We start from the raw sequence: 23,826 nt of genomic DNA, 5'->3' as shown, positions 1-23,826 counted from the left end.
TTATTCACTCTGAAGCCTTAAAAAGTGTTTCTCCTCCACGGGAAGTGAATTAAATAGCATTTGGAGGCCTTTATTGTTCAAGCGAAAACGCCTGATTTTTGATGAAAGAGATAACCACCCCCCCTTACGACATGCTTCTGAAACTAAAAACAATTGTTCATTTTCAAATGTTGCGTCTTTGAACCACAATTAACATTGTAAGTGGATAATCAATTTTAGAGATAAAATGAGATGTTTAAAGTGATTTTCAAGCTTCCAGGGGCCCTAAACACGAGATTTGAGAAATGGGTAAACGTGAATGAAAATGGCCAATTTACTCACTCTGAGGCCTTAAAAGGCGTTTTTCCTCCACGGGAAGTGAATTAAATAACATTTGGAGGCCTTTATTGTTCAAGCGAAAACGCCTGATTTTTGATGAAAGAGATAACCACCCCCCTTACGACATGCTTCTGAAACTAAAAAAATGGTTCATTTTCAAATGTTGCGTCTTTGAACTACAATTAACATTGTACGTGGATAATCACTTTTAGAGATAAAGTGAGATGTTTAAAGTGATTTTCAAGCTTCCAGGGGCCCTAAACACAAGATTTGAGAAATGGGTAAACGTGAATGAAAATGACCAATTTACTCACTCTGCGGCCTTAAAAAGTGTTTCTCCTCCACGGGAAGTGAATAAAATAACATTTGGAGGCCTTTATTGTTCAATCAAAAATGCCAGTTTTTTGGTGAAAGAGATAACCACTCCCCCTTACGACATGCTTCAGAAACGAAAAAAATGGTCCATTTTCAAATGTTGCGTCTTTGAACTACAATTCACATTCGTACGTGGATATTCACTTTTAGAGACAAAATTAGATGTTTAAAGTGATTTACAAGCTTCCAGGGGCCCTAAACACAAGATATGAGGAATGGGTAAATATGAATGAAAATGGCCAATTTATTCACTCTGAGGCCTTAAAAAGTTTTTCTCCACTCCAGAAAGTGAATTAAATAACATTTGTATGCCTTTATTGTTCAATCAAAAACGCCCGATTTTTGACGAAAGAGATAACCACCCCCCCTTATGACATGCTTCAGAAACTAAAAAATGGTCTGTTTTCAAATGTTGCCTCTTTGAACTACAATTCACATTTGTACTTGGAAAAGCACTTTTAAAGATCAAATGAGATGTTTAAAGTGATTTTCATGCTTCCAGGGGCCTTAAACACAAGATTTGAGGAATTGGTAAAAGTGAATGAAAATGGCCAATTTACTCACTCTGAGGCCTTAAAAAGTGTTTCTCCTCCACGGGAAGGGAATTAAATAACATTTGTAGGCCTTTATTGTTCAAGCGAAAACGCCTGATTTTTGATGAAAGAGATAACCACCCCCCCCTTACGACATGCTTCTGAAACTAAAAAAATGGTTCATTTTCAAATGTTGCGTCTTTGAACCACAATTAACATTGTAAGTGGATAATCAATTTTAGAGACAAAATGAGATGTTTAAAGTAATTTTCAAGCTTCCAGGGGCCCTAAACACGAGATTTGAGAAATGGGTAAACGTGAATGAAAATGGCCAATTTACTCACTCTGAGGCCTTAAAAGGCGTTTCTCCTCCACGGGAAGTGAATTAAATAACATTTGGAGGCCTTTATTGTTCAAGCGAAAACGCCTGATTTTTGATGAAAGAGATAACCACCCCCCTTACGACATGCTTCTGAAACTAAAAAAATGGTTCATTTTCAAATGTTGCGTCTTTGAACTACAATTAACATTGTACGTGGATAATCACTTTTAGAGATAAAGTGAGATGTTTAAAGTGATTTTCAAGCTTCCAGGGGCCGTAAACACAAGATTTGAGAAATGGGTAAACGTGAATGAAAATGACCAATTTACTCACTCTGCGGCCTTAAAAAGTGTTTCTCCTCCACGGGAAGTGAATAAAATAACATTTGGAGGCCTTTATTGTTCAATCAAAAATGCCAGTTTTTTGGTGAAAGAGATAACCACTCCCCCTTACGACATGCTTCAGAAGCGAAAAAAATGGTCCATTTTCAAATGTTGCGTCTTTGAACTACAATTCACATTCGTACGTGGATATTCACTTTTAGAGAAAAATTAGATGTTTAAAGTGATTTTTTAGCTTCCAGGGTCCCTAAACACAAGATTTGAGGAATGGGTAAATGTGAATGAAAATGGTCAATTTATTCACTCTGAGGCCTTAAAAAGTGTTTCTCCTTCACGGGAAGTGAATTAAATAACATTTGGAGGCCTTTATTGTTCAATCAAAAACGCCCGATTATTGACGAAAGAGATAACCACCCCCCCTTACGACATGCTTCTGAAACTAAAAAAATGGTTCATTTTCAAATGTTGCGTCTTTTAACTACAATTAACATTGTACGTGGATAATCACTTTTAGAGATAAAATGAGATGTTTAAAGTGATTTTCAAGCTTCCAGGGGCCCTAAACATGAGATTTGAGAAATGGGTAAACGTGAATGAAAATGGCCAATTTACTCACTCTGCAGCCTTAAAAAGTGTTTCTCCTCCAGGGAAAGTGAATAAAATAACATTTGGATGCCTTTATTGTTCAATCAAAAACGCCCGTTTTTTGGTGAAAAAGATAACCACCCCCCTTACGACATGCTTCAGAAACGAAAAAAATGGTCCATTTTCAAATGTTGCGTCTTTGAACTACAATTCACATTTGTATGTGGATAATCACTTTTATAGATAAAATTAGATGTTTAAAGTGATTTACAAGCTTCCAGGGGCCCTAAACACAAGATATGAGGAATGGGTAAATATGAATGAAAATGGCCAATTTATTCACTCTGAAGCCTTAAAAAGTGTTTCTCCTCCACGGGAAGTGAATTAAATAGCATTTGGAGGCCTTTATTGTTCAAGCGAAAACGCCTGATTTTTGATGAAAGAGATAACCACCCCCCCTTACGACATGCTTCTGAAACTAAAAACAATTGTTCATTTTCAAATGATGCGTCTTTGAACCACAATTAACATTGTAAGTGGATAATCAATTTTAGAGATAAAATGAGATGTTTAAAGTGATTTTCAAGCTTCCAGGGGCCCTAAACACGAGATTTGAGAAATGGGTAAACGTGAATGAAAATGGCCAATTTACTCACTCTGAGGCCTTAAAAGGCGTTTCTCCTCCACGGGAAGTGAATTAAATAACATTTGGAGGCCTTTATTGTTCAAGCGAAAACGCCTGATTTTTGATGAAAGAGATAACCACCCCCCTTACGACATGCTTCTGAAACTAAAAAAATGGTTCATTTTCAAATGTTGCGTCTTTGAACTACAATTAACATTGTACGTGGATAATCACTTTTAGAGATAAAGTGAGATGTTTAAAGTGATTTTCAAGCTTCCAGGGGCCCTAAACACAAGATTTGAGAAATGGGTAAACGTGAATGAAAATGACCAATTTACTCACTCTGCGGCCTTAAAAAGTGTTTCTCCTCCACGGGAAGTGAATAAAATAACATTTGGAGGCCTTTATTGTTCAATCAAAAATGCCAGTTTTTTGGTGAAAGAGATAACCACTCCCCCTTACGACATGCTTCAGAAACGAAAAAAATGGTCCATTTTCAAATGTTGCGTCTTTGAACTACAATTCACATTCGTACGTGGATATTCACTTTTAGAGACAAAATTAGATGTTTAAAGTGATTTACAAGCTTCCAGGGGCCCTAAACACAAGATATGAGGAATGGGTAAATATGAATGAAAATGGCCAATTTATTCACTCTGAGGCCTTAAAAAGTTTTTCTCCACTCCAGAAAGTGAATTAAATAACATTTGTATGCCTTTATTGTTCAATCAAAAACGCCCGATTTTTGACGAAAGAGATAACCACCCCCCCTTATGACATGCTTCAGAAACTAAAAAATGGTCTGTTTTCAAATGTTGCCTCTTTGAACTACAATTCACATTTGTACTTGGAAAAGCACTTTTAAAGATCAAATGAGATGTTTAAAGTGATTTTCATGCTTCCAGGGGCCTTAAACACAAGATTTGAGGAATTGGTAAAAGTGAATGAAAATGGCCAATTTACTCACTCCGCGGCCTTAAAAAGTGTTTCTCCTCCACGGGAAGGGAATTAAATAACATTTGTAGGCCTTTATTGTTCAAGCGAAAACGCCTGATTTTTGATGAAAGAGATAACCACCCCCCCTTACGACATGCTTCTGAAACTAAAAAAATTGTTCATTTTCAAATGTTGCGTCTTTGAACTACAATTCACATTTGTATGTGGATAATCACTTTTAGAGATAAAATTAGATGTTTAAAGTGATTTACAAGCTTCCAGGGGCCCTAAACACAAGATATGAGGAATGGGTAAATATGAATGAAAATGGCCAATTTATTCACTCTGAAGCCTTAAAAAGTGTTTCTCCTCCACGGGAAGTGAATTAAATAGCATTTGGAGGCCTTTATTGTTCAATCAAAAACGCCCGATTTTTGACGAAAGAGATAACCACCCCCCCTTATGACATGCTTCAGAAACTAAAAAATGGTCTGTTTTCAAATGTTGCCTCTTTGAACTACAATTCACATTTGTACTTGGAAAAGCACTTTTAAAGATCAAATGAGATGTTTAAAGTGATTTTCATGCTTCCAGGGGCCCTAAACACGAGATTTGAGAAATGGGTAAACGTGAATGAAAATGGCCAATTTACTCACTCTGCGGCCTTAAAAAGTGTTTCTCCTCCACGGAAAGTGAATAAAATAACATTTGGATGCCTTTATTGTTCAATCAAAAACGCCCGTTTTTTGGTGAAAAAGTTAACCAAACCCCCTTACGACATGCTTCAGAAACGAAAAAAATGGTCCATTTTCAAATGTTGCGTCTTTGAACTACAATTCACATTTGTACGTGGATGATCACTTTTAGAGATAAAATTAGATGTTTAAAGTGATTTACAAGCTTCCAGGGGCCCTAAACACAAAATATGAGGAATGGGTAAATATGAATAAAAATGGCCAATTTATTCACTCTGAGGCCTTAAAAAGTTTTTCTCCACTCCAGAAAGTGAATTAAATAACATTTGTAGGCCTTTATTGTTCAATCAAAAACGCCCGATTTTTGACGAAAGAGATAACCACTCCACCTTACGACATGCTTCAGAAACTAAAAAAATGGTCCGTTTTCAAATGTTGCCTCTTTGAACTACAATTCACATTTGTACGTGGAAAAGCACTTTTAAAGATCAAATGAGATGTTTAAGTGATTTTCATGCTTCCAGGGTCCTTACACACAAGATTTGAGGAATGGGTAAAAGTGAATGAAAATGGCCAATTTACTCACTCTGAGGCCTTAAAAAGTGTTTCTCCTCCACGTTAAGTGAATTAAATACCATTTGGAGGCCTTTATTGTTCAATCAAAAACGCCCGATTATTGACGAAAGAGATAACCACCCCCCCTTATGACATGCTTCAGAAACTAAAAAAATGGTCCGTTTTCAAATGTTGCCTCTTTGAACTACAATTCACATTTGTATGTGGAAAAGCACTTTTAAAGATCAAATGAGATGTTTAAAGTGATTTTCATGCTTCCAGGGGCCTTAAAAACAAGATTTGAGGAATGGGTAAAAGTGAATGAAAATAGCCAATTTACTCACTCTGAGGCCTTAAAAAGTTTTTCTCCACTCCAGAAAGTGAATTAAATAACATTTGTAGACCTTTATTGTTCAATCAAAAACGCCCGATTATTGACGAAAGAGATAACCACCCCCCCTTACGACATGCTTCAGAAACGAAAAAAATGGTCCATTTTCAAATGTTGCGTCTTTGAATGACAATCCACATTTGTATGTGGATAATCACTTTTAGAGCTAAAATTAGATGTTTAAAGTGATTTTCAAGCTTCCAGGGGCCCTAAACACAAGATTTGAGAAATGGGTAAAAGTGAATGAAAATGGCCAATTTACTCACTCTGAGGCCTTAAAAAGTGTTTCTCCTCCACTGGAAGTGAATTAAATACCATTTGGAGGCCTTTATTGTTCAAGCGAAAACGCCTGAGTTTTGATGAAAGAGATAACCACCCCCCCTTACGACATGCTTCTGAAACTAAAAAAATGGTTCATTTTCAAATGTTGCGTCTTTGAACCACAATTAACATTGTACGTGGATAATCACTTTTAGAGATAAAATGAGATGTTTAAAGTGATTTTCAAGCTTCCAGGGGCCCTAAACACGAGATTTGAGAAATGGGTAAACGTGAATGAAAATGGCCAATTTACTCACTCTGCGGTCTTAAAAAGTGTTTCTCCTCCACGGAAAGTGAATAAAATACCATTTGGATGCCTTTATTGTTCAATCAAAAACGCCCGTTTTTTGGTGAAAAAGATAACCACCCCCCCTTACGACATGCTTCAGAAACGAAAAAAATGGTCCATTTTCAAATGTTGAGTCTTTGAACTACAATTCACATTTGTACGTGGATAATCACTTTTAGAGATAAAATTAGATGTTTAAAGTGATTTACAAGCTTCCAGGGGCCCTAAACACAAGATATGAGGAATGGGTAAATATGAATAAAAATGGCCAATTTATTCAGTCTGAGGCCTTAAAAAGTTTTTGTCCACTCCAGAAAGTGAATTAAATAACATTTGTAGACCTTTATTGTTCAATCAAAAACGCCCGATTATTGACGAAAGAGATAACCACCCCCCCTTACGACATGCTTCAGAAACGAAAAAAATGGTGAATTTTCAAATGTTGCGTCTTTGAATGACAATCCACATTTGTATGTGGATAATCACTTTTAGAGCTAAAATTAGATGTTTAAAGTGATTTTCAAGCTTCCAGGGGCCCTAAACACAAGATTTGAGAAATGGGTAAAAGTGAATGAAAATGGCCAATTTACTCACTCTGAGGCCTTAAAAAGTGTTTCTCCTCCACTGGAAGTGAATTAAATACCATTTGGAGGCCTTTATTGTTCAAGCGAAAACGCCTGAGTTTTGATGAAAGAGATAACCACCCCCCCTTACGACATGCTTCTGAAACTAAAAAAATGGTTCATTTTCAAATGTTGCGTCTTTGAACCACAATTAACATTGTACGTGGATAATCACTTTTAGAGATAAAATGAGATGTTTAAAGTGATTTTCAAGCTTCCAGGGGCCCTAAACACGAGATTTGAGAAATGGGTAAACGTGAATGAAAATGGCCAATTTACTCACTCTGCGGTCTTAAAAAGTGTTTCTCCTCCACGGAAAGAGAATAAAATAACATTTGGATGCCTTTATTGTTCAATCAAAAACTCCCGTTTTTTGGTGAAAAAGATAACCACCCCCCTTTACGACATGCTTCAGAAACGAAAAAAATGATCCATTTTCAAATGTTGCGTCTTTGAACTACAATTCACATTTGTACGTGGATAATCACTTTTAGAGATAAAATTAGATGTTTAAAGTGATTTACAAGCTTCCAGGGGCCCTAAACACAAGATATGAGGAATGGGTAAATATGAATGAAAATGGCCAATTTATTCACTCTGAGGCCTTAAAAAGTTTTTCTCCACTCCAGAAAGTGAATTAAATAACATTTGTAGACCTTTATTGTTCAATCAAAAACGCCCGATTATTGACGAAAGAGATAACCACCTCCCCTTACGACATGCTTCAGAAACTAAAAAAAATGGTCTGGTTCATTTTCAAATGTTGCGTCTTTGAACTACAATTAACATTGTACGTGGATAATCACTTTTAGAGATAAAATGAGATGTTTAAAGTGATTTTCATGCTTCCAGGGACCTTAAACACGAGATTTGAGGAATGGGTAAAAGTGAATGAAAATGGCCAATTTACTCACTCTGCGGCCTTAAAAAGTGTTTCTCCTCCACGGGAAGTGAATTAAATACCATTTGTAGACCTTTATTGTTCAAGCGAAAACGCCCGATTATTGACGAAAGAGATAACCACCCCCCTTACGACATGCTTCAGAAACTTAAAAAATGGTCCATTTTCAAATGTTGCATCTTTGAACGACAATCCACATTTGTACGTGGATAAACACTTTTAGAGATAAAATTAGATGTTTAAAGTGATTTTAAAGCTTCCAGGGGCCATAAACACAAGATTTGAGAAATGGGTAAAAGTGAATGAAAATGGCCAATTTACTCACTCTGAGGCCTTAAAAAGTGTTTCTCCTCAACGGGAAGTGAATTAAATAACATTTGTAGGCCTTTATTGTTCAAGCGAAAACGGCCGATTATTAACGAAAGAGATAACCACCCCCCTTACGACATGCTTCTGAAACTAAAAAAATGGTTCATTTTCAAATGTTGCGTCTTTGAACTACAATTAACATTGTACGTGGATAATCACTTTTAGAGATAAAGTGAGATGTTTAAAGTGATTTTCAAGCTTCCAGGGGCCCTAAACACAAGATTTGAGAAATGGGTAAAAGTGAATGAAAATGGCCAATTTAATCACTCTGAGGCCTTAAAAAGTGTTTCTCCTCCACTGGAAGTGAATTAAATACCATTTGGAGGCCTTTATTGTTCAAGCGAAAACGCCTGAGTTTTGATGAAAGAGATAACCACCCCCCCTTACGACATGCTTCTGAAACTAAAAAAATGGTTCATTTTCAAATGTTGCGTCTTTGAACCACAATTAACATTGTACGTGGATAATCACTTTTAGAGATAAAATGAGATGTTTAAAGTGATTTTCAAGCTTCCAGGGGCCCTAAACACGAGATTTGAGAAATGGGTAAACGTGAATGAAAATGGCCAATTTACTCACTCTGCGGTCTTAAAAAGTGTTTCTCCTCCACGGAAAGTGAATAAAATACCATTTGGATGCCTTTATTGTTCAATCAAAAACGCCCGTTTTTTGGTGAAAAAGATAACCACCCCCCCTTACGACATGCTTCAGAAACGAAAAAAATGGTCCATTTTCAAATGTTGAGTCTTTGAACTACAATTCACATTTGTACGTGGATAATCACTTTTAGAGATAAAATTAGATGTTTAAAGTGATTTACAAGCTTCCAGGGGCCCTAAACACAAGATATGAGGAATGGGTAAATATGAATAAAAATGGCCAATTTATTCAGTCTGAGGCCTTAAAAAGTTTTTGTCCACTCCAGAAAGTGAATTAAATAACATTTGTAGACCTTTATTGTTCAATCAAAAACGCCCGATTATTGACGAAAGAGATAACCACCCCCCCTTACGACATGCTTCAGAAACGAAAAAAATGGTGAATTTTCAAATGTTGCGTCTTTGAATGACAATCCACATTTGTATGTGGATAATCACTTTTAGAGCTAAAATTAGATGTTTAAAGTGATTTTCAAGCTTCCAGGGGCCCTAAACACAAGATTTGAGAAATGGGTAAAAGTGAATGAAAATGGCCAATTTACTCACTCTGAGGCCTTAAAAAGTGTTTCTCCTCCACTGGAAGTGAATTAAATACCATTTGGAGGCCTTTATTGTTCAAGCGAAAACGCCTGAGTTTTGATGAAAGAGATAACCACCCCCCCTTACGACATGCTTCTGAAACTAAAAAAATGGTTCATTTTCAAATGTTGCGTCTTTGAACCACAATTAACATTGTACGTGGATAATCACTTTTAGAGATAAAATGAGATGTTTAAAGTGATTTTCAAGCTTCCAGGGGCCCTAAACACGAGATTTGAGAAATGGGTAAACGTGAATGAAAATGGCCAATTTACTCACTCTGCGGTCTTAAAAAGTGTTTCTCCTCCACGGAAAGAGAATAAAATAACATTTGGATGCCTTTATTGTTCAATCAAAAACTCCCGTTTTTTGGTGAAAAAGATAACCACCCCCCTTTACGACATGCTTCAGAAACGAAAAAAATGATCCATTTTCAAATGTTGCGTCTTTGAACTACAATTCACATTTGTACGTGGATAATCACTTTTAGAGATAAAATTAGATGTTTAAAGTGATTTACAAGCTTCCAGGGGCCCTAAACACAAGATATGAGGAATGGGTAAATATGAATGAAAATGGCCAATTTATTCACTCTGAGGCCTTAAAAAGTTTTTCTCCACTCCAGAAAGTGAATTAAATAACATTTGTAGACCTTTATTGTTCAATCAAAAACGCCCGATTATTGACGAAAGAGATAACCACCTCCCCTTACGACATGCTTCAGAAACTAAAAAAAATGGTCTGGTTCATTTTCAAATGTTGCGTCTTTGAACTACAATTAACATTGTACGTGGATAATCACTTTTAGAGATAAAATGAGATGTTTAAAGTGATTTTCATGCTTCCAGGGACCTTAAACACGAGATTTGAGGAATGGGTAAAAGTGAATGAAAATGGCCAATTTACTCACTCTGCGGCCTTAAAAAGTGTTTCTCCTCCACGGGAAGTGAATTAAATACCATTTGTAGACCTTTATTGTTCAAGCGAAAACGCCCGATTATTGACGAAAGAGATAACCACCCCCCTTACGACATGCTTCAGAAACTTAAAAAATGGTCCATTTTCAAATGTTGCATCTTTGAACGACAATCCACATTTGTACGTGGATAAACACTTTTAGAGATAAAATTAGATGTTTAAAGTGATTTTAAAGCTTCCAGGGGCCATAAACACAAGATTTGAGAAATGGGTAAAAGTGAATGAAAATGGCCAATTTACTCACTCTGAGGCCTTAAAAAGTGTTTCTCCTCAACGGGAAGTGAATTAAATAACATTTGTAGGCCTTTATTGTTCAAGCGAAAACGGCCGATTATTAACGAAAGAGATAACCACCCCCCTTACGACATGCTTCTGAAACTAAAAAAATGGTTCATTTTCAAATGTTGCGTCTTTGAACTACAATTAACATTGTACGTGGATAATCACTTTTAGAGATAAAGTGAGATGTTTAAAGTGATTTTCAAGCTTCCAGGGGCCCTAAACACAAGATTTGAGAAATGGGTAAAAGTGAATGAAAATGGCCAATTTAATCACTCTGAGGCCTTAAAAAGTGTTTCTCCTCCACGGGAAGTGAATTAAATACCATTTGGAGGCCTTTATAGTTCAAGCGAAAACGCCTGATTTTTGATGAAAGAGATAACCACCCCCCGTACGACATGCTTCTGAAACTAAAAAAATGGTTCATTTTCAAATGTTGCGTCTTTGAACTACAATTAACATTGTACGTCGATAATCACTTTTAGAGATAAAATGAGATGTTTAAAGTGATTTTCAAGCTTCCAGGGGCCCTAAACACGAGATTTGAGAAATGGGTAAACGTGAATGAAAATGGCCAATTTACTCACTCTGCGGCCTTAAAAAGTGTTTCTCCTCCACGGAAAGTGAATAAAATAACATTTGGATGCCTTTATTGTTCAATCAAATACGCCCGTTTTTTGGTGAAAAAGATAACCAAACCCCCTTACGACATGCTTCAGAAACGAAAAAAATGGTCCATTTTCAAATGTTGCGTCTTTGAACTACAATTCACATTTGTACGTGGATGATCACTTTTAGAGATAAAATTAGATGTTTAAAGTGATTTACAAGCTTCCAGGGGCCCTAAACACAAAATATGAGGAATGGGTAAATATGAATAAAAATGGCCAATTTATTCACTCTGAGGCCTTAAAAAGTTTTTCTCCACTCCAGAAAGTGAATTAAATAACATTTGTAGGCCTTTATTGTTCAATCAAAAACGCCCGATTTTTGACGAAAGAGATAACCACCCCACCTTACGACATGCTTCAGAAACTAAAAAAATGGTCCGTTTTCAAATGTTGCCTCTTTGAACTACAATTCACATTTGTACGTGGAAAAGCACTTTTAAAGATCAAATGAGATGTTTAAGTGATTTTCATGCTTCCAGGGTCCTTACACACAAGATTTGAGGAATGGGTAAAAGTGAATGAAAATGGCCAATTTACTCACTCTGAGGCCTTAAAAAGTGTTTCTCCTCCACGGGAAGTGAATTAAATAACATTTGTAGGCCTTTATTGTTCAAGCGAAAACGCCCGATTATTGACGAAAGAGATAACCACCCCCCCTTACGACATGCTTCAGAAACGAAAAAAATGGTCCATTTTCAAATGTTGCGTCTTTGAACTACAATTCACATTTGTACGTGGATATTCACTTTTAGAGACAAAATTAGATGTTTAAAGTGATTTTTAAGCTTCCAGGGTCCCTAAACACAAGATTTGAGGAATGGGTAAATGTGAATGAAAATGGTCAATTTATTCACTCTGAGGCCTTAAAAAGTGTTTCTCCTTCACGGGAAGTGAATTAAATAACATTTGGAGGGCTTTATTGTTCAATCAAAAACGCCCGATTATTGACGAAAGAGATAACCACCCCCCCTTACGACATGCTTCTGAAACTAAAAAAATGGTTCATTTTCAAATGTTGCGTCTTTTAACTACAATTAACATTGTACGTCGATAATCAATTTTAGAGATAAAATGAGATGTTTAAAGGGATTTTCAAGCTTCCAGGGGCCCTAAACACGAGATTTGAGAAATGGGTAAACGTGAATGAAAATGGCCAATTTACTCACTCTGCGGCCTTAAAAAGTGTTTCTCCTCCATGGAAAGTGAATAAAATAACATTTGGATGCCTTTATTGTTCAATCAAAAACACCCGTTTTTTGGTGAAAAAGATAACCACCCCCCCTTACGACATGCTTCAGAAACGAAAAAAATGGTCCATTTTCAAATGTTGCGTCTTTGAACTACAATTCACATTTGTACGTGGATAATCACTTTTAGAGATAAAATTAGATGTTTAAAGTGATTTACAAGCTTCCAGGGGCCCTAAACACAAGATATGAGGAATGGGTAAATATGAATAAAAATGGCCAATTTATTCAGTCTGAGGCCTTAAAAAGTTTTTGTCCACTCCAGAAAGTGAATTAAATAACATTTGTAGACCTTTATTGTTCAATCAAAAACGCCCGATTATTGACGAAAGAGATAACCACCCCCCCTTACGACATGCTTCAGAAACGAAAAAAATGGTGAATTTTCAAATGTTGCGTCTTTGAATGACAATCCACATTTGTATGTGGATAATCACTTTTAGAGCTAAAATTAGATGTTTAAAGTGATTTTCAAGCTTCCAGGGGCCCTAAACACAAGATTTGAGAAATGGGTAAAAGTGAATGAAAATGGCCAATTTACTCACTCTGAGGCCTTAAAAAGTGTTTCTCCTCCACTGGAAGTGAATTAAATACCATTTGGAGGCCTTTATTGTTCAAGCGAAAACGCCTGAGTTTTGATGAAAGAGATAACCACCCCCCCTTACGACATGCTTCTGAAACTAAAAAAATGGTTCATTTTCAAATGTTGCGTCTTTGAACCACAATTAACATTGTACGTGGATAATCACTTTTAGAGATAAAATGAGATGTTTAAAGTGATTTTCAAGCTTCCAGGGGCCCTAAACACGAGATTTGAGAAATGGGTAAACGTGAATGAAAATGGCCAATTTACTCACTCTGCGGTCTTAAAAAGTGTTTCTCCTCCACGGAAAGAGAATAAAATAACATTTGGATGCCTTTATTGTTCAATCAAAAACTCCCGTTTTTTGGTGAAAAAGATAACCACCCCCCTTTACGACATGCTTCAGAAACGAAAAAAATGATCCATTTTCAAATGTTGCGTCTTTGAACTACAATTCACATTTGTACGTGGATAATCACTTTTAGAGATAAAATTAGATGTTTAAAGTGATTTACAAGCTTCCAGGGGCCCTAAACACAAGATATGAGGAATGGGTAAATATGAATGAAAATGGCCAATTTATTCACTCTGAGGCCTTAAAAAGTTTTTCTCCACTCCAGAAAGTGAATTAAATAACATTTGTAGACCTTTATTGTTCAATCAAAAACGCCCGATTATTGACGAAAGAGATAACCACCTCCCCTTACGACATGCTTCAGAAACTAAAAAAAATGGTCTGGTTCATTTTCAAATGTTGCGTCTTTGAACTACAATTAACATTGTACGTGGATAATCACTTTTAGAGATAAAATGAGATGTTTAAAGTGTTTTTCATGCTTCCAGGGACCTTAAACACGAGATTTGAGGAATGGGTAAAAGTGAATGAAAATGGCCAATTTACTCACTCTGCGGCCTTAAAAAGTGTTTCTCCTCCACGGGAAGTGAATTAAATACCATTTGTAGACCTTTATTGTTCAAGCGAAAACGCCCGATTATTGACGAAAGAGATAACCACCCCCCCTTACGACATGCTTCAGAAACGAAAAAAATGGTCCATTTTCAAATGTTGCGTCTTTGAACTACAATTCACATTTGTACGTGGATATTCACTTTTAGAGACAAAATTAGATGTTTAAAGTGATTTTTAAGCTTCCAGGGTCCCTAAACACAAGATTTGAGGAATGGGTAAATGTGAATGAAAATGGTCAATTTATTCACTCTGAGGCCTTAAAAAGTGTTTCTCCTTCACGGGAAGTGAATTAAATAACATTTGGAGGGCTTTATTGTTCAATCAAAAACGCCCGATTATTGACGAAAGAGATAACCACCCCCCCTTACGACATGCTTCTGAAACTAAAAAAATGGTTCATTTTCAAATGTTGCGTCTTTTAACTACAATTAACATTGTACGTCGATAATCAATTTTAGAGATAAAATGAGATGTTTAAAGGGATTTTCAAGCTTCCAGGGGCCCTAAACACGAGATTTGAGAAATGGGTAAACGTGAATGAAAATGGCCAATTTACTCACTCTGCGGCCTTAAAAAGTGTTTCTCCTCCATGGAAAGTGAATAAAATAACATTTGGATGCCTTTATTGTTCAATCAAAAACACCCGTTTTTTGGTGAAAAAGATAACCACCCCCCCTTACGACATGCTTCAGAAACGAAAAAAATGGTCCATTTTCAAATGTTGCGTCTTTGAACTACAATTCACATTTGTACGTGGATAATCACTTTTAGAGATAAAATTAGATGTTTAAAGTGATTTACAAGCTTCCAGGGGCCCTAAACACAAGATATGAGGAATGGGTAAATATGAATAAAAATGGCCAATTTATTCAGTCTGAGGCCTTAAAAAGTTTTTGTCCACTCCAGAAAGTGAATTAAATAACATTTGTAGACCTTTATTGTTCAATCAAAAACGCCCGATTATTGACGAAAGAGATAACCACCCCCCCTTACGACATGCTTCAGAAACGAAAAAAATGGTGAATTTTCAAATGTTGCGTCTTTGAATGACAATCCACATTTGTATGTGGATAATCACTTTTAGAGCTAAAATTAGATGTTTAAAGTGATTTTCAAGCTTCCAGGGGCCCTAAACACAAGATTTGAGAAATGGGTAAAAGTGAATGAAAATGGCCAATTTACTCACTCTGAGGCCTTAAAAAGTGTTTCTCCTCCACTGGAAGTGAATTAAATACCATTTGGAGGCCTTTATTGTTCAAGCGAAAACGCCTGAGTTTTGATGAAAGAGATAACCACCCCCCCTTACGACATGCTTCTGAAACTAAAAAAATGGTTCATTTTCAAATGTTGCGTCTTTGAACCACAATTAACATTGTACGTGGATAATCACTTTTAGAGATAAAATGAGATGTTTAAAGTGATTTTCAAGCTTCCAGGGGCCCTAAACACGAGATTTGAGAAATGGGTAAACGTGAATGAAAATGGCCAATTTACTCACTCTGCGGTCTTAAAAAGTGTTTCTCCTCCACGGAAAGAGAATAAAATAACATTTGGATGCCTTTATTGTTCAATCAAAAACTCCCGTTTTTTGGTGAAAAAGATAACCACCCCCCTTTACGACATGCTTCAGAAACGAAAAAAATGATCCATTTTCAAATGTTGCGTCTTTGAACTACAATTCACATTTGTACGTGGATAATCACTTTTAGAGATAAAATTAGATGTTTAAAGTGATTTACAAGCTTCCAGGGGCCCTAAACACAAGATATGAGGAATGGGTAAATATGAATGAAAATGGCCAATTTATTCACTCTGAGGCCTTAAAAAGTTTTTCTCCACTCCAGAAAGTGAATTAAATAACATTTGTAGACCTTTATTGTTCAATCAAAAACGCCCGATTATTGACGAAAGAGATAACCACCTCCCCTTACGACATGCTTCAGAAACTAAAAAAAATGGTCTGGTTCATTTTCAAATGTTGCGTCTTTGAACTACAATTAACATTGTACGTGGATAATCACTTTTAGAGATAAAATGAGATGTTTAAAGTGATTTTCATGCTTCCAGGGACCTTAAACACGAGATTTGAGGAATGGGTAAAAGTGAATGAAAATGGCCAATTTACTCACTCTGCGGCCTTAAAAAGTGTTTCTCCTCCACGGGAAGTGAATTAAATACCATTTGTAGACCTTTATTGTTCAAGCGAAAACGCCCGATTATTGACGAAAGAGATAACCACCCCCCTTACGACATGCTTCAGAAACTTAAAAAATGGTCCATTTTCAAATGTTGCATCTTTGAACGACAATCCACATTTGTACGTGGATAAACACTTTTAGAGATAAAATTAGATGTTTAAAGTGATTTTAAAGCTTCCAGGGGCCATAAACACAAGATTTGAGAAATGGGTAAAAGTGAATGAAAATGGCCAATTTACTCACTCTGAGGCCTTAAAAAGTGTTTCTCCTCAACGGGAAGTGAATTAAATAACATTTGTAGGCCTTTATTGTTCAAGCGAAAACGGCCGATTATTGACGAAAGAGATAACCACCCCCCTTACGACATGCTTCTGAAACTAAAAAAATGGTTCATTTTCAAATGTTGCGTCTTTGAACTACAATTAACATTGTACGTGGATAATCACTTTTAGAGATAAAGTGAGATGTTTAAAGTGATTTTCAAGCTTCCAGGGGCCCTAAACACAAGATTTGAGAAATGGGTAAAAGTGAATGAAAATGGCCAATTTAATCACTCTGAGGCCTTAAAAAGTGTTTCTCCTCCACGGGAAGTGAATTAAATACCATTTGGAGGCCTTTATAGTTCAAGCGAAAACGCCTGATTTTTGATGAAAGAGATAACCACCCCCCGTACGACATGCTTCTGAAACTAAAAAAATGGTTCATTTTCAAATGTTGCGTCTTTGAACTACAATTAACATTGTACGTCGATAATCACTTTTAGAGATAAAATGAGATGTTTAAAGTGATTTTTAAGCTTCCAGGGTCCCTAAACACAAGATTTGAGGAATGGGTAAATGTGAATGAAAATGGTCAATTTATTCACTCTGAGGCCTTAAAAAGTGTTTCTCCTTCACGGGAAGTGAATTAAATAACATTTGGAGGGCTTTATTGTTCAATCAAAAACGCCCGATTATTGACGAAAGAGATAACCACCCCCCCTTACGACATGCTTCTGAAACTAAAAAAATGGTTCATTTTCAAATGTTGCGTCTTTTAACTACAATTAACATTGTACGTCGATAATCAATTTTAGAGATAAAATGAGATGTTTAAAGGGATTTTCAAGCTTCCAGGGGCCCTAAACACGAGATTTGAGAAATGGGTAAACGTGAATGAAAATGGCCAATTTACTCACTCTGCGGCCTTAAAAAGTGTTTCTCCTCCATGGAAAGTGAATAAAATAACATTTGGATGCCTTTATTGTTCAATCAAAAACACCAGTTTTTTGGTGAAAAAGATAACCACCCCCCCTTACGACATGCTTCAGAAACGAAAAAAATGGTCCATTTTCAAATGTTGCGTCTTTGAACTACAATTCACATTTGTACGTGGATAATCACTTTTAGAGATAAAATTAGATGTTTAAAGTGATTTACAAGCTTCCAGGGGCCCTAAACACAAGATATGAGGAATGGGTAAATATGAATAAAAATGGCCCATTTATTCACTCTGAGGCCTTAAAAAGTTTTTCTCCACTCCAGAAAGTGAATTAAATAACATTTGTAGACCTTTATTGTTCAATCAAAAACGCCCGATTATTGACGAAAGAGATAACCACCCCCCCTTACGACATGCTTCAGAAACGAAAAAAATGGTCCATTTTCAAATGTTGCGTCTTTGAATGACAATCCACATTTGCACGTGAAAAATCACTTTTAGAGCTAAAATTAGATGTTTAAAGTGATTTTCAAGCTTCCAGGGGCCCTAAACACAAGATTTGAGAAATGGGTAAAAGTGAATGAAAATGGCCAATTTACTCACTCTGAGGCCTTAAAAAGTGTTTCTCCTCCACGGGAAGTGAATTAAATACCATTTGGAGGCCTTTATTGTTCAAGCGAAAACGCCTGAGTTTTGATGAAAGAGATAACCACCCCCCCTTACGACATGCTTCTGAAACTAAAAAAATGGTTCATTTTCAAATGTTGCGTCTTTGAACCACAATTAACATTGTACGCGGATAATCACTTTTAGAGATAAAATGAGATGTTTAAAGTGATTTACAAGCTTCCAGGGGCCCTAAACACGAGATATGAGAAATGGGTAAACGTGAATGAAAATGGCCAATTTACTCACTCTGCGGCCTTAAAAAGTGTTTCTCCTTCACGGAAAGTGAATAAAATAACATTTGGATGCCTTTATTGTTCAATCAAAAACGCCCGTTTTTTGGTGAAAAAGATAACCACCCCCCCTTACGACATGCTTCAGAAACGAAAAAAATGGTCCATTTTCAAATGTTGCGTCTTTGAACTACAATTCACATTTGTACGTGGATAATCACTTTTAGAGATAAAATTAGATGTTTAAAGTGATTTACAAGCTTCCAGGGGCCCTAAACACAAGCTATGAGGAATGGGTAAATATGAATGAAAATGGCCAATTTATTCACTCTGAGGCCTTAAAAAGATTTTCTCCACTCCAGAAAGTGAATTAAATAACATTTGTAGGCCTTTATTGTTCAATCAAAAACGCCCTATTTTTGACGAAACAGATAACCACCCCCCCTTACGACATGCCTCAGAAACTAAAAAAATGGTCCGTTTTCAAATGTTGCCTCTTTGAACTACAATTCACATTTTTACGGCGAAAAGCACTTTTAAAGATCAAATGAGATGTTTAAAGTGATTTTCATGCTTCCAGGGGCCTTAAACACAAGATTTGAGGAATGGGTAAAAGTGAATGAAAATGGCCAATTTACTCACTCTGAGGCCTTAAAAAGTGTTTCTCCTCCATGGGAAGTGAATTAAATAACATTTGTAGGCCTTTATTGTTCAAGCGAAAACGCCCGATTATTGACGAAAGAGATAACCACCCCCCCTTACGACATGCTTCAGAAACGAAAAAAATGGTCCGTTTTCAAATGTTGCGTCTTTGAATGACAATCCACATTTGTACGTGGATAATCACTTTTAGAGCTAAAATTAGATGTTTAAAGTGATTTTCAAGCTTCCAGGGGCCCTAAACACAAGATTTGAGAAATGGGTAAAAGTGAATGAAAATGGCCAATTTACTCACTCTGAGGCCTTAAAAAGTGTTTCTCCTCCACGGGAAGTGAATTAAATACCATTTGGAGGCCTTTATTGTTCAAGCGAAAACGCCTGATTTTTGATGAAAGAATAACCACCCCCCCATACGACATGCTTCTGAAACTAAAAAAATGGTTCATTTTCAAATGTTGTGTCTTTGAACTACAATTAACATTGTACGTGGATAATCACTTTTAGAGATAAAATGAGATGTTTAAAGTGATTTTCAAGCTTCCAGGGGCCCTAAACACGAGATTTGAGAAATGGGTAAACGTGAATGAAAATGGCAAATTTACTCACTCTGCGGCCTTAAAAAGTGTTTCTCCTCCACGGAAAGTGAATAAAATAACATTTGGATGCCTTTATTGTTCAATCAAAAACACCCGATTTTTGATGAAAGAGATAACCACCCCCCCTTACGACATGCTTCAGAAACGAAAAAAATGGTCCATTTTCAAATGTTGCGTCTTTGAATGACAATCCACATTTGTACGTGGATAATCAATTTTAGAGCTAAAATTAGATGTTTAAAGTGATTTTCAAGCTTCCAGGGGCCCTAAACACAAGATTTGAGAAATGGGTAAAAGTGAATGAAAATGGTCAATTTACTCACTCTGAGGCCTTAAAAAGTGTTTCTCCTCCACGGGAAGTGAATTAAATACCATTTGGAGGCCTTTATTGTTCAAGCGAAAACGCCTGATTTTTGATGAAAGAGATAACCACCACCCCCTTACGACATGCTTCTGAAACTAAAAAAATGGTTCATTTTCAAATGTTGTGTCTTTGAACTACAATTAACATTGTACGTGGATAATCACTTTTAGAGATAAAATGAGATGTTTAAAGTGATTTTCAAGCTTCCAGGGGCCCTAAACACGAGATATGAGAAATGGGTAAACGTGAATGAAAATGGCCAATTTACTCACTCTGCGGCCTTAAAAAGTGTTTCTCCTCCACGGAAAGTGAATAAAATAACATTTGGATGCCTTTATTGTTCAATCAAAAACGCCCGTTTTTTGGTGAAAAAGATAACCACCCCCCCTTACGACACGCTTCAGAAACGAAAAAAATGGTCCATTTTCAAATGTTGCGTCTTTGAACTACAATTCACATTTGTACGTGGATGATCACTTTTAGGGATAAAATTAGATGTTTAAAGTGATATACAAGCATCCAGGGGCCCTAAACACAAGATATGAGGAATGGGTAAATATGAATGAAAATGGCCAATTTATTCACTCCGAGGCCTTAAAAAGTTTTTCTCCACTCCAGAAAGTGAATTAAATAACATTTGTAGGCCTTTATTGTTCAATCAAAAACGCCCGATTTTTGACGAAAGAGATAACCACCCCCCCTTACGACATGCTTCAGAAACGAAAAAAATGGTCTGTTTTCAAATGTTGCCTCTTTGAACTACAATTCACATTTGTACGTGGAAAAGCACTTTTAAAGATCAAATGAGATGTTTAAAGTGATTTTCATGCTTCCAGGGGCCTTAAACACAAGATTTGAGGTATGGGTAAAAGTGAATGAAAATGGCCAATTTACTCACTCTGAGGCCTTAAAAAGTGTTTCTCCTCCACGGGAAGTGAATTAAATACCATTATGAGGCCTTTATTGTTCAAGCGAAAACGCCTGATTTTTGATGAAAGAGATAACCACCCCCCCTTACGACATGCTTCTGAAACTAAAAAAATGGTTCATTTTCAAATGTTGCGTCTTTGAACTTCAATTAACATTGTACGTGGATAATCACTTTTAGAGATAAAATGAGATGTTTAAAGTGATTTTCAAGCTTCCAGGGGCCCTAAACACGAGATTTGAGAAATGGGTAAACGTGAATGAAAATGGCCAATTTACTCACTCTGCGGCCTTAAAAAGTGTTTCTCCTTCACGGAAAGTGAATAAAATAACATTTGGATGCCTTTATTGTTCAATCAAAAACGCCCGTTTTTTTGTGAAAAAGATAACCACCCCCCCTTACGACATGCTTCAGAAACGAAAAAAATGGTCCATTTTCAAATGTTGCGTCTTTGAACTACAATTCACATTTGTACGTGGATAATCACTTTTAGAGATAAAATTAGATGTTTAAAGTGATTTACAAGCTTCCAGGGGCCCTAAACACAAGCTATGAGGAATGGGTAAATATGAATGAAAATAGCCAATTTATTCACTCTGAGGCCTTAAAAAGATTTTCTCCACTCCAGAAAGTGAATTAAATAACATTTGTAGGCCTTTATTGTTCAATCAAAAACGCCCGATTTTTGACGAAAGAGATAACCACCCCCCCTTACGACATGCCTCAGAAACTAAAAAAATGGTCCGTTTTCAAATGTTTCCTCTTTGAACTACAATTCACATTTGTACGGCAAAAAGCACTTTTAAAGATCAAATGAGATGTTTAAAGTGATTTTCATGCTTCCAGGGGCCTTAAACACAAGATTTGAGGAATGGGTAAAAGTGAATGAAAATGGCCAATTTACTCACTCTGAGGCCTTAAAAAGTGTTTCTCCTCCATGGGAAGTGAATTAAATAACATTTGTAGGCCTTTATTGTTCAAGCGAAAACGCCCGATTATTGACGAAAGAGATAACCACCCCCCCCTTACGACATGCTTCAGAAACGAAAAAAATGGTCCGTTTTCAAATGTTGCGTCTTTGAATGACAATCCACATTTGTACGTGGATAATCACTTTTAAAGCTAAAATTAGATGTTTAAAGTGATTTTCAAGCTTCCAGGGGCCCTAAACAAGAGATTTGAGAAATGGGTAAACGTGAATGAAAATGGCCAATTTACTCACTCTGAGGCCTTAAAAAGTGTTTCTCCTTCACGGAAAGTGAATAAAATAACATTTGGATGCCTTTATTGTTCAATCAAAAACGCCCGTTTTTTGGTGAAAAAGATAACCACCCCCCCTTACGACATGCTTCAGAAACGAAAAAAATGGTCCATTTTCAAATGTTGCGTCTTTGAACTACAATTCACATTTGTACGTGGATAATCACTTTTAGAGATAAAATTAGATGTTTAAAGTGATTTACAAGCTTCCAGGGGCCTTAAACACAAGATATGAGGAATGGATAAATATGAATGAAAATGGCCAATTTACTCACTCTGAGGCCTTAAAAAGTGTTTCTCCTCCACGGGAAGTGAATTAAATAACATTTGGAGGCCTTTATTGTTCAAGCGAAAACGCCCGATTATTGACGAAAGAGATAACCACCCCCCCTTACGACATGCTTCAGAAACGAAAAAAATGGTCCGTTTTCAAATGTTGCGTCTTTGAATGACAATCCACATTTGTACGTGGATAATCACTTTTAGAGCTAAAATTAGATGTTTAAAGTGATTTTCAAGCTTCCAGGGGCCCTAAACACAAGATTTGAGAAATGGGTAAAAGTGAATGAAAATGGCCAATTTACTCACTCTGAGGCCTTAAAAAGTGTTTCTCCTCCACGGGAAGTGAGTTAAATACCATTTGGAGGCCTTTATTGTTCAAGCGAAAACGCCTGATTTTTGATGAAAGAGATAACCACTCCCCCTTACGACATGCTTCTGAAACTAAAAAAATGGTTCATTTTCAAATGTTGCGTCTTTGAACCACAATTAACATTGTGCGTGGATAATCACTTTTAGAGATAAAATGAGATGTTTAAAGTGATTTTCAAGCTTCCAGGGGCCCTAAACACGAGATTTGAGAAATGGGTAAACGTGAATGAAAATGGCCAATTTACTCACTCTGCGGCCTTAAAAAGTGTTTCTCCTCCACGGAACGTGAATAAAATAACATTTGGATGCCTTTATTGTTCAATCAAAAATGCCCGTTTTTTGGTGAAAAGATAACCACCCCCCCTTACGACATGCTTCAGAAACGAAAAAAATGGTCCATTTTCAAATGTTGCGTCTTTGAACTACAATTCACATTTGTACGTGGATAATCACTTTTAGAGATAAAATTAGATGTTTAAAGTGATTTACAAGCTTCCAGGGGCCCTAAACACAAGATATGAGGAATGGGTAAATATGAATGAAAATGGCCAATTTATTCACTCTGAGGCTCTAAAAAGTTTTTATCCACTCCAGAAAGTAAATTAAATAACATTTGTAGACCTTTATTGTTCAATCAAATATGCCCGATTTTTGACGAAAGAGATAACCACCCCCCCTTACGACATGCTTCAGAAACAAAAAAAATGGTTCATTTTCAAATGTTGCATCTTTGAACGACAATCCACATTTGTACGTGGATAAACACTTTTAGAGATAAAATTAGATGTTTAAAGCGATTTTCAAGCTTCCAGGGGCCCTAAACACGAGATTTGAGAAATGGGTAAAAGTGAATGAAAATGGCCAATTTACTCACTCTGCGGCCTTAAAAAGTGTTTCTCCTCCACGGAAAGTGAATAAAATAACA

Source organism: Triturus cristatus, chromosome 5_1 (assembly GCF_964204655.1).
Source record: "Triturus cristatus chromosome 5_1, aTriCri1.1, whole genome shotgun sequence".
NCBI lineage: Eukaryota > Metazoa > Chordata > Amphibia > Caudata > Salamandridae > Triturus > Triturus cristatus.
This window is presented reverse-complemented; position numbering follows the sequence as displayed.